A 15,756-nucleotide genomic window follows, 5' to 3' on the forward strand; every position below is an offset into this window, starting at 1 on the left:
TTATATATCTCGGCATGTCCTCTATTGCTTGGAGTTTAGGAGGCAGTCCTTAAAATTTGCATAGGATATTTGCATGTCCTTTGAGGGGGCTCCTTTTAGTAGGAGTGTCAGACTTGCTCCAGTGATGTCTCCTGGGTTTGTTGATTAGTAAACAGATGGTTTTGTGTAGCTTTGGTCATTCTTATCTCTGAACCATGGAAGAGCTGGTATCTTTTAGGAGCCTTGGAAGTTAATTAGTATTCGTCACCCCTCAGGAAATTAAGTTTTTTCTACCAAGGCCTCTTCCCTATCTGCCTATTTCCTTTCTACCTCCTCAGTACCTTGGGCTCTTTCAGCCAGGCCAAGATTCATAGGGATTTTTCATTTCTCTCATCTTAACGTTTCCAAAGCAAGCATTTGTAATTGGTCCTTCCTATTTATTTGTATGAAAATTAATGATAGACATTATAATCCTTGGCATCCTGGATTTCACCTAGAAGAGGTTCTGGGGCATAGGTGAGCAAAGAGCTACGAGGAGCCTACTTTAGCTACTTTAAATGTATTGCAGTCATCAAGTAAACAGGCTTTGAGTGCACCAGCTCATTCATTTATAATATAGAAAAGGTGTTTCTCAAAATAAGGGCTGTGTATCCTTCCAAGGGTCCTGAAGTTGTTGTTGTTGTTGATGGTGGTGGTGGTGGTAGTGGTGGTGGTCGTGGTGGTGGTGGTGGTGGTGTGTGTGTGTGTGTGTGTGTATGTTTGTGTGTGTGTAAGAGTGAGTCTGGGAATGGAACCCAGGGGCATTTGACCTCCGAACTATACCCCTTGCCCTATTTTTTATTTTTTATTTTGAAACAGGGTCTAAGTTGCAGAGGCCCTCACTAAGTAGCTGAGGCAGACTTCGAACCTGAGATCCCCCGGTCTCAGCTTCCCAAATGCTGGGATTACAAGTGTGTGCCACCACACCCAGCTGGTCCCAAAGTTTTGAGGCTATTTTAAATGTTGTATTTTCATATTGATGATAATCTGTTGAAAGTGACATAGGCATCTCCCAATGACTATTCTATCAATGATGACTGCCAGGAATTCAGACTCCCATTTGTTGTGTTTATGATTTCTTTGGAAGCAAATATCTCACAGACCTTTTTCAAAATAAGCCCACATCCATGGCTAGTGGCTTATCCCTATAATTCTAGCTGTTTAGGAGACTAAAGCAGGAAGATCACAAGTTTGAGACCAGTGTGGGCAATTTAAGGACCTGTCTCAAAATAGAAAAAATTTTTTAAAGCTTGGGATATAGCTCAGTGGTAGAGCATCCCTGAGTTCTATCTCCATTGCCACAAAAAAGAAAAAACAAAAAATCTGCAGACTCCTGAGAATACAAGGTTATCTTTACAAATTTGAAGTCCTCCTCGGAAAGATGGGAAGGATGCATGTGTTCATTAGGTAACTCTATACAGAAAGAGTGAACAAGCCTTCCAAGAGTTATTTAAGTGAAGCCTGTGAGTCCAGCCAAGATGGGTTTTTTCTTATCTGTTTCACTCATTTTTAGTTTTCCAGAATTACCCCAATTTAAGTCTAAGCTTTCTATGTTATGTCAAAGGTGAATTCCTATGGCAAGTCTGAATTTTCATGAGGATAGGAGTTAGATATTAAACAAGACTTACATTTTTATATTTCTAAATTCAAAACCAATTACACATCAGTGGTGTCTTCTCTCTCAGGCTTCTCCCTTTTGCTAGTGGAAAGATAATGAAACATTATATAACTGCCTCCAACCCAAGGGAATGTAAAGCCCTATTTATTCTTTTTCTGTTCGTGATTTCACTAGTGGCCAGTATAGAACCTTCCTGAAATTCCTCGTTGCTTATAAGTGGTTCATCTATTGGTCCCTGCTAGTCAGTCAGCTGCTTCTTTGATTGTAGCCTTCCTCTGAGTCCAGAAATATATTTGATCTTCTTCTGTTGACTACATCAAATTAACTACATCTCTTGCGATTTCTGACATGTGTCTGAAAAAATAACATAGAGATACCAAGGTTAACCAACTCTCCACTGTGAGAGTTGAGTTGCTGTTTTGCTGTTTTTGCCCTTTCTCTGCATTGCCCTCCATCTTCTTAGTATGTCTTTTACCTGATCCCTTAGCTATATCCATATATGTAGAAGGAATTAGCAGAAAGAAAATCAAATGATCACAAATATATGCAGAGACATAGAGACCAAATAATGGCTTCAAACAGTCTCCATTTTTCCTGCCAAATCACTCACTGCTTACACGAAGGGCTTCTAAGAGGCCCCTTCTCTTTAGAGTTCTTCACTGTCTCCTCCTTGGATGTTTTCAGACCTCTCCCTGACACCCTGTTTTAGTCAGCTTTTCCGCTACTATAACCAAAATACCTGACACAAACAGTGCAGAGGAGAAAAGTTTATTTAGTTCATGCTTTCAGAGGTATAGTCCACAGCCAGCCAAATCCAAGGCAGACATCACCATGGCACAGTGTGGCAGAGGACAGCAGAGCCCAATTTAATGATGGCCAGAAGGAGAGAGAGGGAGAGGGAGAGGGAGAGGGAGAGGGAGAGAGAGAGGGAGGGAGAGAGAGAAGAAGAAGAAGAAGAAGAAGAAGAAGAAGAAGAAGAAGAAGAGGAGGAGGAGGAGGAGGAGGAGGAGGAGGAGGAGGAGGAGGAGGAGGAAAGGAAGGGAGGGAGGGAGGGAGGGAGGGAGGGAGGGAGGGAGGGAGGAAGGAAGGAAATGAGAATGAGAATATGAACAAATGAACCAACCAGAGACAGATGTAGTCCTAAGGTCACAACCCCAATCTCCTCCAGCCATGCCACCTGCCTAAGTTTCCACCCAGTAAATCCATTCAAACTGTTACTCCTTCAGTGGACTTAGGCATTAATGAGATTAGAGCCCTGGATCTATTATTTCACCTCTGAATATTTTTGCATTGCCAGTACATGACCTTTTCAAGGGGACATCCTGTATTCAAACCATAACACACCACTTGCTCTCAATTCACGGTCCTCAAAATGTGGTCTCCAAACTAGCAGCATCACCTGGGTTCTTGTTTAGAAGAGCAAATTCTATGACTCTGAAGCCATAGACTTACCGAATGAGAAACCCAGAAGGGTGGGCTCAGGGGAGGCAGCAGCATGAGTTGCAGCGGATTCTGGTGCGTTCTCAAGTTTAAGAATCACCACTCTATAAAGTCTACCCCTGGGCATCCGAGAAAGGCAGAAAGGAGCTGATATTTCCTTAGGATTTATAAATTACAGCTATTCCAGACCCAAGGGCTGAGCATCAGACTCTGGCAATACAATCAGGTCGTCACAGCCATCCCTGTCCTTGCTCTCTTCCTCCATCCCAACCAACGTTTGCTTGTAACACTTTCCCTCTTCTCTTAGCCTATGGGAACCTGAGCTCCAAAGTCTCTTGGGGTTTATAGAAATGGCATATATGCATTTAGGAATGCTGGCATGAGGTTACTGTGGCCAGGTTAGAGACCTTTTCTATCCCCAGGTGGTGAGATAGTATAGAACAGTAGATTAGAGACAGGAGGGAACTTTCTAGTGGAGGATCCCAAGGTTCCATCTCTGGCCCACTCTGTTTCACTAAGATGAAGACTGTCAGGGCCAAATCATCTGATTTGCAGATGATGTGAAACCGAGATGAACTAGCAAGATTCAAAATGAACTCAGTGCCTGAGAGGGTGGACTAAACATAACCAGATGACTCCTAACCCAGTAAAGGGGAAGCGAAACTCCTAAAAGAAAATAAAAATGCCAAGATGGAGGAGAGAACTTATCAGTGACTTTAAAAAATTAAGGCAGAGAGTAAAAGCAGTGTGGTCAGTAGTGTGAGGTTCATCAGTGCAATTACAGAGATACAAGGCAAATCCTCATAATGTTTTTATGTCGCTTCTTTTTTTGTTTTGTTTTTTTTTAACTGGAGATTGAACCCAGGGGCTACATTCCCAGTCCTATTTCATTTTTTATTTTTAAACAGGGTCTCACTAAATTGCTGAGATTGGCAAATTTGCAATCCCCCTGTCTCAGTCTCCCAGGTACTGGGATTACAGGCAGGTGCCATCATGCCTGGCTCTAGCTAAGGTTTTTATTGGCTCACTTTGTTTTAAGCACTGCTTCCATTTTTTTAGGGCTTTAGCAAATAACCGTATTAATCTTCATGCCAACTCTTTTGGGGAATACTATTTGTTGGTTTCATTTGACCCATGAAGTCCTTTGTAGGTGATGCAATTCGAAATATATAAAAGAACAGAAGCCTTCAAAGGAGAACCTGGACTGGTGAGATTTAGAACCACGTTTAAGGAAATGGGGAGAGCATCTGATTTCTAATTTTTTGTGACTGACTTAATCTCACTCAGCATAATGTTCTCCATTTCTATCACTTTTCCTGTAAATGACATAATTTTGTTCTTTTTGTAGCTGAGTAAAATTGTATTGTGTACATATCCCATAATTTTATAATCCATTCATCTGTTGATGGACATTTTGGCTGGTTCCATAGTTTGTCGATGGTGAATTATGCAGCTATGTACATAGATACACATGCATTCGTTTATTAGTTTGGTTTCCATCCTTTTGGGTAGATACCCAGAAGTGGTATTTCTTGATTATGTGGTAAATTTGTTCCATTCTTCTGAGGATCATCTATACTGTTTTCCAAAGTGGATGCTTTCCCTAATGTGCAGAGGTAGGGAGAAAGTTGGTCATAGGAGGAAATCTAGACCAAGAAGGAGAAACTGTAGATGAGCAAATAAGGCGACAAATTGAGGGGGATGGGAGGGAAGAAGAGGGAAATTCCCTAATCTACAGGATGTACATTAACGAACATATCAAATTCAATCACTAAGCCAAATGTGAGAAGGAGGGAGGGGGGAGAAAATGGAGTGGGAACTGAGTACGGTTAATTGGGTGATGTGTGCATATATGCCTCTACTATCATGTACTCTATTAAGATGTACGACTACAATGCACCAATAAAAAAAATTTAAAGTTAAAACAAATTTTAAATGGCTGGAGTATAGCTTGGAGATATAAGGTCCTGGGCTCAATCCCTAGTACCACAAAATAAAAAGTAAAATATTTGGGGGGAAAAAATGGGAAAAGTTCAAACTAACTAGAGTTTTTCATTGATGGATGGGAAAAAAAAAAGGTGGCTTTTTTATGTAAAAGAGACCTATAGGTGTTCATCAGATAGAAAGGAAAGGGGTAAGGTTTGCTTTCCAGAAGCCTGGGATAAGGGTGACAGGGCAAGAAAAAGAGTGGTGTTGACAGGAAGGACTCTGGACATGGGCTGCCCGGCTTGAACCCGGTGGTCCTGACACTGTTAGCTGTGTGTGGTCTTGAATGACTCTCGAGTTGTCAGTGCCTCAGTTCTGTCTGCTATAAACAGAGATGACACAGTGCCCATGTTGCAGCTGAGAACAGGATGAATAAATGCCTGGGGAACCCAGAGCACAAGTAGGTCCACTTGTGGCGGTGACTGCTCAGTATTGGCGTGCTGTTATTACCATTATCACATCCATCAGAAGAGCCAAACACAGATGGAACAAGCTCCCAGGGAACCCAGGGGTGTCTCCCTTAGTGATAATATTTGTGCTTTAACTATGTTACAGCCTCATAAGGATGGACTATGTAATTTTGATTTTTCAATTTCCCCATTTAAGTACTGTTTCTATGACTTTAAGGAGCCTTTAAAAATACTGCAACTGTTTCGATTTTTCTTCTTTCTTATAAAAGTTGGATGACCTCTGGACTTGTATAAAGATGGGCACAAATTTCCCCTGCCAAAAGGCAGTATATCAGGGGGGCTGGCTAGAAATAAAAGACCTCTCACATGTCATTGGACCAGGAAAGGCAGGGTCTGTGTCCCTTGCAGGCTCAGAGACCAGGGCTGAAGGAAGCTCTCTTGTATTTAACACTGGGCCTCAATGGGTTCTGGAGGCTTCCCCATTCGGTCAGATGGAAGGGGACAAGGCTGGAAGAGCAGACAAGGAAGGTTCAAGTGGACCAGCCCTGGAGGGTGCACACATTCCTTCTGTGTGCTTTCTGTTGTCTAGGATCCAGTTATATGGCTACACTAAGCATCAGTAAGGTTGCCAGGACATGTAGTTCAAGTTGTATGCCCAGGCCCAGGAGAACTGGTTGTGGTGGACCGTTAGCGTTTGGGCCACCATGGGCATTAATAAGGAAATCCTTATGGGTGTCAATTAGTAAAATGTCTTTATTCATTTTTCATATGTTTTCTCCCATTGTTCTGATGGAGCCCCAACTTGGATCTCATGGCCATTTACAAACTCTTTTGTTACTTTATTTTTGTCACCAGTGGTTTTATAAGAGATGCAGTAAATGAGTTTCAAACTGACAGAGTGAGAAGTCAACTCACTGTGATCCACTTTTATCTTGGAGAACATGGGAAGAATGAAGAAAAAACCTCCAAGTCAGCAGCAGAACAAATACTTGCCCGAGAAAGTTCATCATAGAAAGCAATACTCAAGCCTGGTGTGATGGCACACGCTTGTGATTCCAGTACTTAGGAGGCTGAGCCAGGACCGCAGGTTTGAAACCAGCTCAGAAGCTTAGTGAGACCCTCTACAACTTAGTGAGACCTTGTCTCAAAATAAAAAATAAGATACAGCTGGGAGTGTAGCTCGGAGGTAGAATACCCCTGGATTCAATCCTCAATACCAACCAGGAACGAAAGAGAAAAAAAAGGAAAAAAGAAGGAAGGGAGGGAGGGAGGAAGGAAGGAAGGAAGGGAGGGAAGGAGGGAGGGAGAGAAAAGACTGACTCATAGAGTATTTAAACCAGGTAGCGTGTGACTATACTGATGTTTAACAACCTTGGTTCTTTTAGGATGAGTTTTAGGTTGCCATGGTTATACTGTAGAAATTTTTAAATGACATACCAATTCAGTTTAATAGTTTAGACTCTCATCTCAAACTACAGTTTTCCAGTATTTTTTTATTTGAGCTCATTTCCTCTTCTTACTGTCATTCTTAATAGAGTTGAAATAACTACTATGAATGAATCATTTATAAATATGCCTCAATCCATCTGCAGGAAATTTATGATAAACTTGTATAAGTCATTGTGCATTTATCAGAAGCCCAAATGTAAAGCTGTAAGCTGAGTAAAGTGTTGTGGTGTAGGAGCAGGACTCAACAAATGTTTATTTTCCTGCCATGAGACAGGCACCTGCTGGGCACCGTGCTGGGCATAACTGCTGTGAATGAGGCAGACAGGGTCCCTGTCTGTGCACTGACATCAGCCCAGGGAAGCAGGCAAGCATACATTTACGGTGCAGTGTGGCAGGCAAATGCTGGTGCTTCGGAATCCAGGGGAAGCCTGGACTTTAGTGAAGGGAGACAACCTTGAGTTGGAAAAACACTCCAGTGCGTATGCAGTTGTGTTCTTTGTCCTTGGAACAAGTGATGACAGTACATCTTGTCAAAATTGTTCCATCGCTGGGCGCGGTGGCACACACGTGTAATCCCAGCATTCAGGAGGCAGAGACGGAGGATCAGGGTTTGCAGACAGCCTCAGCTACTTAGCGAGGCCCTTTGCAACTCAGAAAGACACTGTTTCAAAATATAAAAAGACTGAAAAAAAGTAGGGCTTGGGGTATAGCTCGGAGGTAGAATGCCCCTGGGTTACATCTCCAGTAGCGAAGAAAAAAAAAATTCCACAGGTCAGAATTCATTATATTTATTCATTCATTTATTGTATTAGGGTCCTGCAGATGAACCCTTTTCCTTTATTACTCCAAAGTGTCACTGTGGTTGTGAATCATTCTTGAAAGTTTGGTTAGCTCTCGGAGTCCTTTTGTGGTACAAAAATTTTTTATGGACCCATATTTGTTTTTGTAAAAATGAAACCATCACTGAGCCCTCAGCAGCAGGAAGTGATAGGGTGTTGAGATTCACTAAACAGTCCTTGCTGGTGAGTAGTGAGTGCTTACCAGAGAGGCAGAGGTAAATATGAATCAGTGAGTTCATTCAGCTCAAAGCATACTTGCATGCCTACTGTGTGTCAGGCACTGCTCTGAGAACCTGACGACAAAGCCTTTGTCATTTCAGAGTTTGCATTTTAGTGAGGGGAGGGGACTCCTAATAAACAAGTAAAACATATCCATGAAAAATCATTAAGCAAAACATACTAATGAGATGCATTTGAAATGTTTATGTGAGTACCTCTCTGCTGTATGGAGAGCACTTAATAAATCATAGTTATTAAGAGTGATTTTATCATTATTACAGCTACTATTGCCAGTAGTACATATATATATATATATCAGTTTGTACTAAAAATATGATGTAAGGTAAAGTAAATTTTGCACCACAGTTCAGATGACTTGAAGTGAAAAGGCTGCGTGAACTCTTAGGTTGATGGGGAAAGCATGTGATGAATTTTTCAGACTGCGCACCAGGTTGCTTCAGGACTTCGGTATGGAATATAACTCGTCTTGGTCAATTTTGCTGCCAAATATTAGTGCAGGACGCTATTGTATTCTAACCAGATTGGGCTAGGACAGTATGCTAAGTTCAAATCAACACACTCCATAGGATTCTATGTGCATGCACGCGTGCGTGTGTGTCTCCAGAGAGGGCACGGTGATCATTGAGTTGCTCTGGGGCACACTGGGCAGCTTGTAATATTCTTTCCAGCTCTCAAGTTTTGTGAATATTTTTTTTATCTAGTGTTTGGCAAGAAATATTTGTCTCTAAGTAACACATAAAAAGTCCTTTTTCAGCAAAGCCTTTTAAAAGCCTCCAGGCTCTCAGGCATTCAACAAACACAGAAGGTTTTCTTTTCTTTTCTTTTTCTTGCAAGACTTCACTGTGAAGTCAAGGTCACTGCTTCCCCGGGAGCTCAGTGGCACAAGAAGCCAAGGTCCCACTGCTCACCGGGAGCCTGCCCTCCCCTCCCCGCTTTGGTGCTTGGCTCTTGGACTCCAGCTTTTCCTTCCAGGGCCTTCCTAGCAACAAGGAGGCTTTTGAAGTTATGGAGTGGGGACCCTTTCCCCTCCTTGGGCCACTAGGCCTGCTTATAAAAATCAGATTCAGGGCATTAAGAAAAAACTAGTTCACCTCTCTACTTCCCTTTCACTCTTGGTTTCCTGCTTTTCTATGTCACCATTTTTGTATAGCTAGGTTTTTTCCCCTGCCTCTCTCAGTCATGTTCTTTATGATTCTGAGCTGGCAGGTCATAATTGCCACCCATATTTCAGGGAGACATGGTCCTTTTTCCAAATGGATTGTTTCATTTCTCAATGTTAATAGGTCATCTAAAAAATGGCTACCATGTGTTATGTACTTTCCAGGCCCTTTATTTAAGGGAAATCTTAAAGCAGAAGTCCAGTGCATAAAACAGGTAAGAGCACATGTGCTATAAAGCAAGTTTACATCATGGCTACACCCCAGATTTTCAAGACAGGTGAGCTGGTTTGAAGTCCTGCCCTTTGCCATTTATCACAGTCATGTGGCCTTAACTACCCAACCTCTCTATGCCTTTCCAATCCGTTAAATGAGAATAATAGAGACCTTATCTAGGATAAACTTAATGGGAGGATCAAATGGTTTAAAATGTATAAAATGCTCAGTTCCTGGGATACAGTAAATGCTCAATAAGTGCTTGGTATATTACTGTAATATTAATCACAGTTATCATTGGTAACATTATTGTCATCCCCCATCAGCAGCCCCTTCATTTCCCATAGTTTGTTAGAAGGTACTTACTGTTCGGTACTATGCCATCTGCCATACTTCTCACATACCGCCTTTGTCCATAGTAGACACTGAGGAAATGTCAAAAAAAAAAGACCAACAAACTAATTTTTATAGTGTCATCTAGAATGTATTCTTAAGTATTTAGCTCATTGTCAGTCTCTTACACTAAGTCGTCTGCAAGTTTTGTTGGTGACTGGGCAATTGTGCCCCATCGTTCTTTGCTCAAGAACCACTTACTCACCCACCCACAGGATGCCGCTCAAGCCATTTTGCATGACACAGCTATCATCATTCTGCTTAAAAGGAGGAAGTAGTGTGTCTCACCTTTCCCAAACATGGTCTGTACAGACAACCTCCTTACCTGTGAACACTGTACTCTGAACGCCAAGCCTCTCTCCGGGGTGACACTTCCCCTCCTGGAAGCGCTAGTCACTGCCCTTGTGCCTGCCGCTGTTCCTTCCAAAGCAGATGTGTAATTACAGCCCACCAGGTGTTAATTACTGTTTCGCTACATTGCCAGCCAGCGGTCTTTCGGTCAAGCCAGCATTTCTATGAGAACTCTAAGGCTCACCACACTGGGAATGTCCAGCAGTACTTGGAAGAGAGAAACTGCCCTTGCAAGGTTTCCTAACCTATCCGAGTGTAATGTGTAAATGAGCACATGAAAATATACATTGACCTGTGCAAAATAAGTATGTCCCAGGGTGAATCTACGAGAAATCACACATCAGGCCTAAAAAGCCAGGAAAACCCAGTTCTCTTTTCCTTTATCCTTTGGCATTTCATGGGATTTGCACCTTGCTATATTAAGTTTCAGACCTATGCTGGTTGTTCCTCTTCTTCCTCCTCTTCCTATTCCTCTTCCTCGTCCTCCTCCTTCTGGTCTGGGGATGGAACCCAGAGGCATTCGACCTCCAAGCTACACCCCCTGCCCTATTTTTTATTCTTTATTTTGAAACCGGGTCTCACTGAGTTGCAGAGGGCCTCACTAAGTAGCTGAGGCTGTCCGGGAACCGCGATCCTCCGGTCTCAGCCTCTCGAATGCGCCACCACGCCCAGCTGCTGGTTTCTTCTACTGGTGTCCTTGGCTCACATCCTATCCATCAGCTTCACCCCCCATATATCTTCCCCCTGTTGACCTCTCCCACATCTCAGGGTCCCCTTTGCACACCCAGAGTTTACTCATCCTGCAAATTCCTTTAGCACCCAGGGTTCTCTCTGGCTCCTCCTCACTGTGACACACTTCATCTTGTCTCTGCCACATCCCCATAATACAATCTGCTTCCCCATCTCACTTGCTCTACTGACTGCTGAAGCTAACCAGCTGCTCTCCACCGCCTCTTCCTCTTCCTCCTGGGCACAGGAACCACCTTCCCCAGCCTTCTGTGGAATTAGGATAGGACTCTAGGGCTAGGTTTCAACTAGATGAGTGTGCACAGAAGCGACATGTGACCCACAAAAACCTCTTGCACACTGTTCCCCAAAAAAGTACTTTCAAGTCCTAACTGCAGATACCTGTGAATGTGACCTTAATTGGAAATAGGATCTTTGTAATGTAAATTAAGACGAGGCCATATTGGATTGGGGTGTGCTCTAAATCTAATGAATGGTGTCTTAGACCTTGTAGAAGGAAAGAGACTCGGGAAAGATGGCCAAGTGAAAACAGAAGTAGACAGCTGGGCGTGGTGGCGCACACTTGCAATCCCAGTGCTTGGGAGGCTGAGACAGGAGGACCCAAGTTCGCAGCCAGCCTCAGCTACTTAGTGAGGCCCTCTGCAACTTAGTGAGACCCTGTTTCAAAAATAATGAATAAGCGCCGGGCGTGGTGGCGCACGCTTGTAATCCCCACGCTTGGGAGGCTGAGACAGGAGGATCACACAGGTTCAAAGCCAGCCTCAGCTACTTAGTGAGGCTCTCAGCAACTTAGTGAGACCCTGTTTCCAAAATAAAATATAAAATAGGTCTGGAAGTATAGCCCAGAGGTAGAAAGCCTCTGGGTTCCACCCCCAGTACCACCAAAAAAAAAAAAAAAAAAGAATTAAAAAAAATAAATAAAGAATAAGAAAATTGGGTTGGAGGTGTAGCTCAGAGGTAGAATGCCCCTGGGTTCCATCCCCAGTACCTCTTCCCAAAAAGAAAATGGAAGTAGAGATGAGGGGCTAAATTGACATAAGTCAAGGGATACCAACAACCACAGAAGCTAGGAAGAGGTAAGGAAGCACTTTTCCCCAGGACCTTTAGAGGACTGCGACCCTACTGACACTTTGATTTTGAGTATCTCACCTCCAGATCTGGAAGCAGATTTCTGCTGCTTTAAGCCACTTATTTTGCAGTAATTTGTCCCACTGATCCTAGGAAACTACCCTACATGCCATCCTCTTTCAGGTCCCCTCTGCCAAGTAGAGGTTGGCAAACCCAGGTGGCCTCAGAAGTGCACACACAAGCTGGCAAGACACCTGGCAGCTTCATTCTGCATGGGGCAGAACCTCCAACCTATCGCAGGCTAACCAGACTTTTGATTTCATATGGAAAATAAACATATACTGGGTTAAGCCGTTGAGGTCTTTAAGATTTATCTGTTACAGCACCTACTGTTACCCTCAACTAAAACATTAACTTACAAAAAGAACTAAAGAACAAAAAGAACTACCATAAATACATACTATACTCTCCTTTTTTTTTTTTTTTTTTTTGGTACTGGGGATGGAACCCAGAGGCATTCTACCTCTGAGCTACACCCCAGCCCTATTTTTTAGCCCTTTTATTTTTTTAAACAGGGTTTCACTGAGTTGTGAAGGGCCTTGCTAAGTAGCTGAGGCTGTCTTTGAACTGCAATCCTCCAGTCTCCGCCTCCCGAATGCTGGGATTACAAGCGTGCGCCACCAACACCCGGCTGACTCCTCCAAACCACCTTTCGATCAGCTTTTAGGATAGCACTCTCTCCCTTTGCTCTCTTTCTTTCTTCTCCACTGATAGGTCCTCACACCTGTCCCTGAAATGCAGTGCCCCAGGATTTCCCCTTCAGCCTGCTTCTCCACACTCCACCCCTGAGCCATCTCATGTGCCTTCATTCACCATTACCTCCTGATGTCTCTCAAGCATGGAAGTCCAATCTGACCTTTCCTGCATCTCAGGGCCATGATCACCTGACCCAGGTCATCTCTCTTCTCATTTCACTCTCTCCACTTGGCAGAACACCAGAGACTTTGCATGAGACACACGTGGTATGGTAGAAATTTAACTTCCCTTAAGATTTTGTCTTTCTACTTCCCCTATAGACCAAAAGCCCAACCAACTTGGCCAGTCTATGTCCTGGCACATAAAATAACTGCTTCCCAAGTATTTTTCAGGTAGGTTAACTGAACTTGCAGTCTTTGGTGTGAAGATGGTATTGAGAGAGACAATATGCAAGGGGAATTTCCAATCCTTGAATCCCTTCCGGATTCTCCTAAATTTACACCATGAATCTCCATTGGAGAAGGTGCAAGAAATATTTCTATAGAATGTGCTGTTATAGTCACTGGCAGATCCTGAGGAAGAACTTGCTCACCCCATCGCTCACCGCCTCCTCTTTAAAAGTGCCACAGAGAACATCTCTCTTACGTGCACTTTAGGGAAAGGCCAGGGTTGAGGGCAGGATGGTGATGACTTTTCCATTTGGGCCCCAGAGTTTTGCCTATGTTGCCTGTTAGAAAGCATTTGTGACCCATTTCTTATAAATGTAAGGACCTTATAGCACATGTTTTGCATTAACTTAATTCCTAGCTTCCTCTGATCTTTCTAGTTTTATTTTCCACATATATTTATTTTTATCTTCTGTGCATTTATGTAATCTCCCTTTAAATCCTCTCTGGAACAAGATAAGGTATGAATAAATAAGATGTCCTACAAAACGCACACTTAAAATGTCCAGAACTAAAGGGATTTTATTTTCCCAAATGGCACCCTTTCTCCCTTGTTCTCGGCTTTGCTGTAAGGTACCATTAAATGCTTAAACCTAGGGCAGTCTACAATCATCCTTTCCTACCAGCTCCCCTTCTCCCGCCCTTATCTGTCATAAATTCCTCTGAATAACCAGCTACATCTTTTGTAGACACCACATCGGAGCCCCACCTGGGCTCTGTACATACATCACCCTTCACTAGTACCCATCTAATGAGTACCCAAGACCACTGAAATGCAAGCTGGCTATGCTATTTCCCTGTTGAAAGCCCTCTAGTAATTTCTAATTTCTAGAATCAAGGCCAGAGTCTTCAGCCTTTGCCATCAACCTTTGTCTACCTTCTTCTGTCATTTCTTATCCTCATACCCCAAGCCTTGGCCAGACTAGACCATGCACATATATTTTCCAGAACTAAACTACATCTGTTTCTTGTCTATAATGTGCTTCCACCTCCCTCCTCCTCTGTCAAGCATGCCCTGAGATGTCTTTTAGAAGATTCAACATAAGCATCACTCCTTCCCTGAGGTCTTTCCTGCCTTCCCCACCCCATGTCTGGCAGATACCTGTATACTGGTACCCTGCCACATGTCAGGGGCCCTGGCTCTGCTTTCTCTCTGCTAAGTGCTTCACTTCTCACTGAAGTATAACTGGCTCTGTCTCTCTTCCCTAATAGGCCAGGGCTCATTTGTGGCAGGAATCAAATCTCATCTTTATATTCCCTCAAAGCCTTTCCAGAAGCAGGCTTAACTCTGCTTAGGCCTTTCCAAAGAAATTGCTTATTGAAAACACCACGACAGTGTTGGTACCACTGCAGGCTTTTCTGTAATCTTTAAAGGCACCCTTGACCTAGGGCCAATACTCTTAGCAGTGGGTGCACAGGGACCTGAAACATGACAGAGATGGCTAGTTGCAGGGACCACCCCTCCCTGTCCCCAGCACACAGAGATGCTTCATAAACATGGCTTCCACACCACCCTCAGCTTCCAACCTCTACTAACATGTCAATTCTGGCTCCAGATGACATCTGGTGTACAGCTCTTCTCTATTTCCCCATCACCCCACCTGATCGGGCACCCACACATCTCCCATTGAACTTGCCACAAAGGCTCTCGCTTCCCCCTTTCATCTGTGTCCTGAATCAATCCGGCTTCCACACGCAGCAAGGATAAGCTTTGTGAAAGAAAAATCCTACGCGCAGAGACCCTCAGAGCACAGTGTTCAACTAAACAGCCTGCGAGGTTCTCCTTCCTTGCTGAGCGGCCTCGGGGCTTTGTCTAGCTCTACACACACGCTGAGCGCCCCCCTGCAGCCTCTCAGATGCACGACCCCTGAGGCCCAGCAGCTTTCTGTGTGGCTCCCCCACCAGCCCTTTTAGCCTCTGCTTCCTTGTGCCCGCCCAGACCTGCCCACGTTCATAGGTGACCTTGGCTCCCCCAAGATTGTGGGTTCCATGTAGCAAAGACTGTTCTCTCTGCCTCCCTACTTGATCCCCATGCCAAGCAGAGTAGCAGGGTGCCAGGCACAATGTGCTTAAGGAGTGTTTACCAAAGGAAAAGCGGGCAGAAGATGGACCCATTAGAAGTACTCACTGCAGCAGTGAACGTGCGGTGTTACTGGGGCTCCCCTTGCGCTCCGGGTCACATGGATTTAATTTGAGTCTATCTTTATGGTTAAAATTTTCAAGCTCCTTTGGAGGCTGAGCCCTCCACATGCCATGCGGCATGGTTTTGCTCAGTATGGCTATTACCCAACATTTGAGACAGATTTGCTTCAGGTTGGTGGTTTGGCTCTGCCGAACATTGGCAGCCATGATCTTCACTCACTAATTTAGGGCACACCTAGATTTCCAGGCACGTTTCCCCTCTCAGCAATGTAGGACATAAGCCAGGGGACTTCAGTGTCCCCAGACAGTGCCTCTCAACAGGCCGGCTCCAGAGCAAATGGTCTCTCTGGGTGCGCGCTCTCTCTCTTCTTCTGGGTCACTCCCATTTGTTCTCATTTCACTATTTCTGTCCCTGGTAATTGTCTGGGTGGAAATTCACCAGACTTCAGCATTTTTAGTGTCACAGTAGTAATACGGTGA

General features: G+C 43.9%; 1 protein-coding gene across 1 annotated transcript in view; it reads left to right on the forward strand.

The window, feature by feature from the left end:
• The window catches only part of PPM1H (protein phosphatase, Mg2+/Mn2+ dependent 1H), a gene marked incomplete at both ends in the record, with an annotated part of 281,266 nt that overhangs the window by 150,564 nt on the left and 114,946 nt on the right, over positions 1-15,756 (forward strand). The gene's annotated exons all lie outside the window — the stretch shown is intronic.

Source organism: Muscardinus avellanarius (genome assembly GCF_963383645.1).
Source record: "Muscardinus avellanarius genome assembly, chromosome: 11".
NCBI classification, from domain to species: domain Eukaryota; kingdom Metazoa; phylum Chordata; class Mammalia; order Rodentia; family Gliridae; genus Muscardinus; species Muscardinus avellanarius.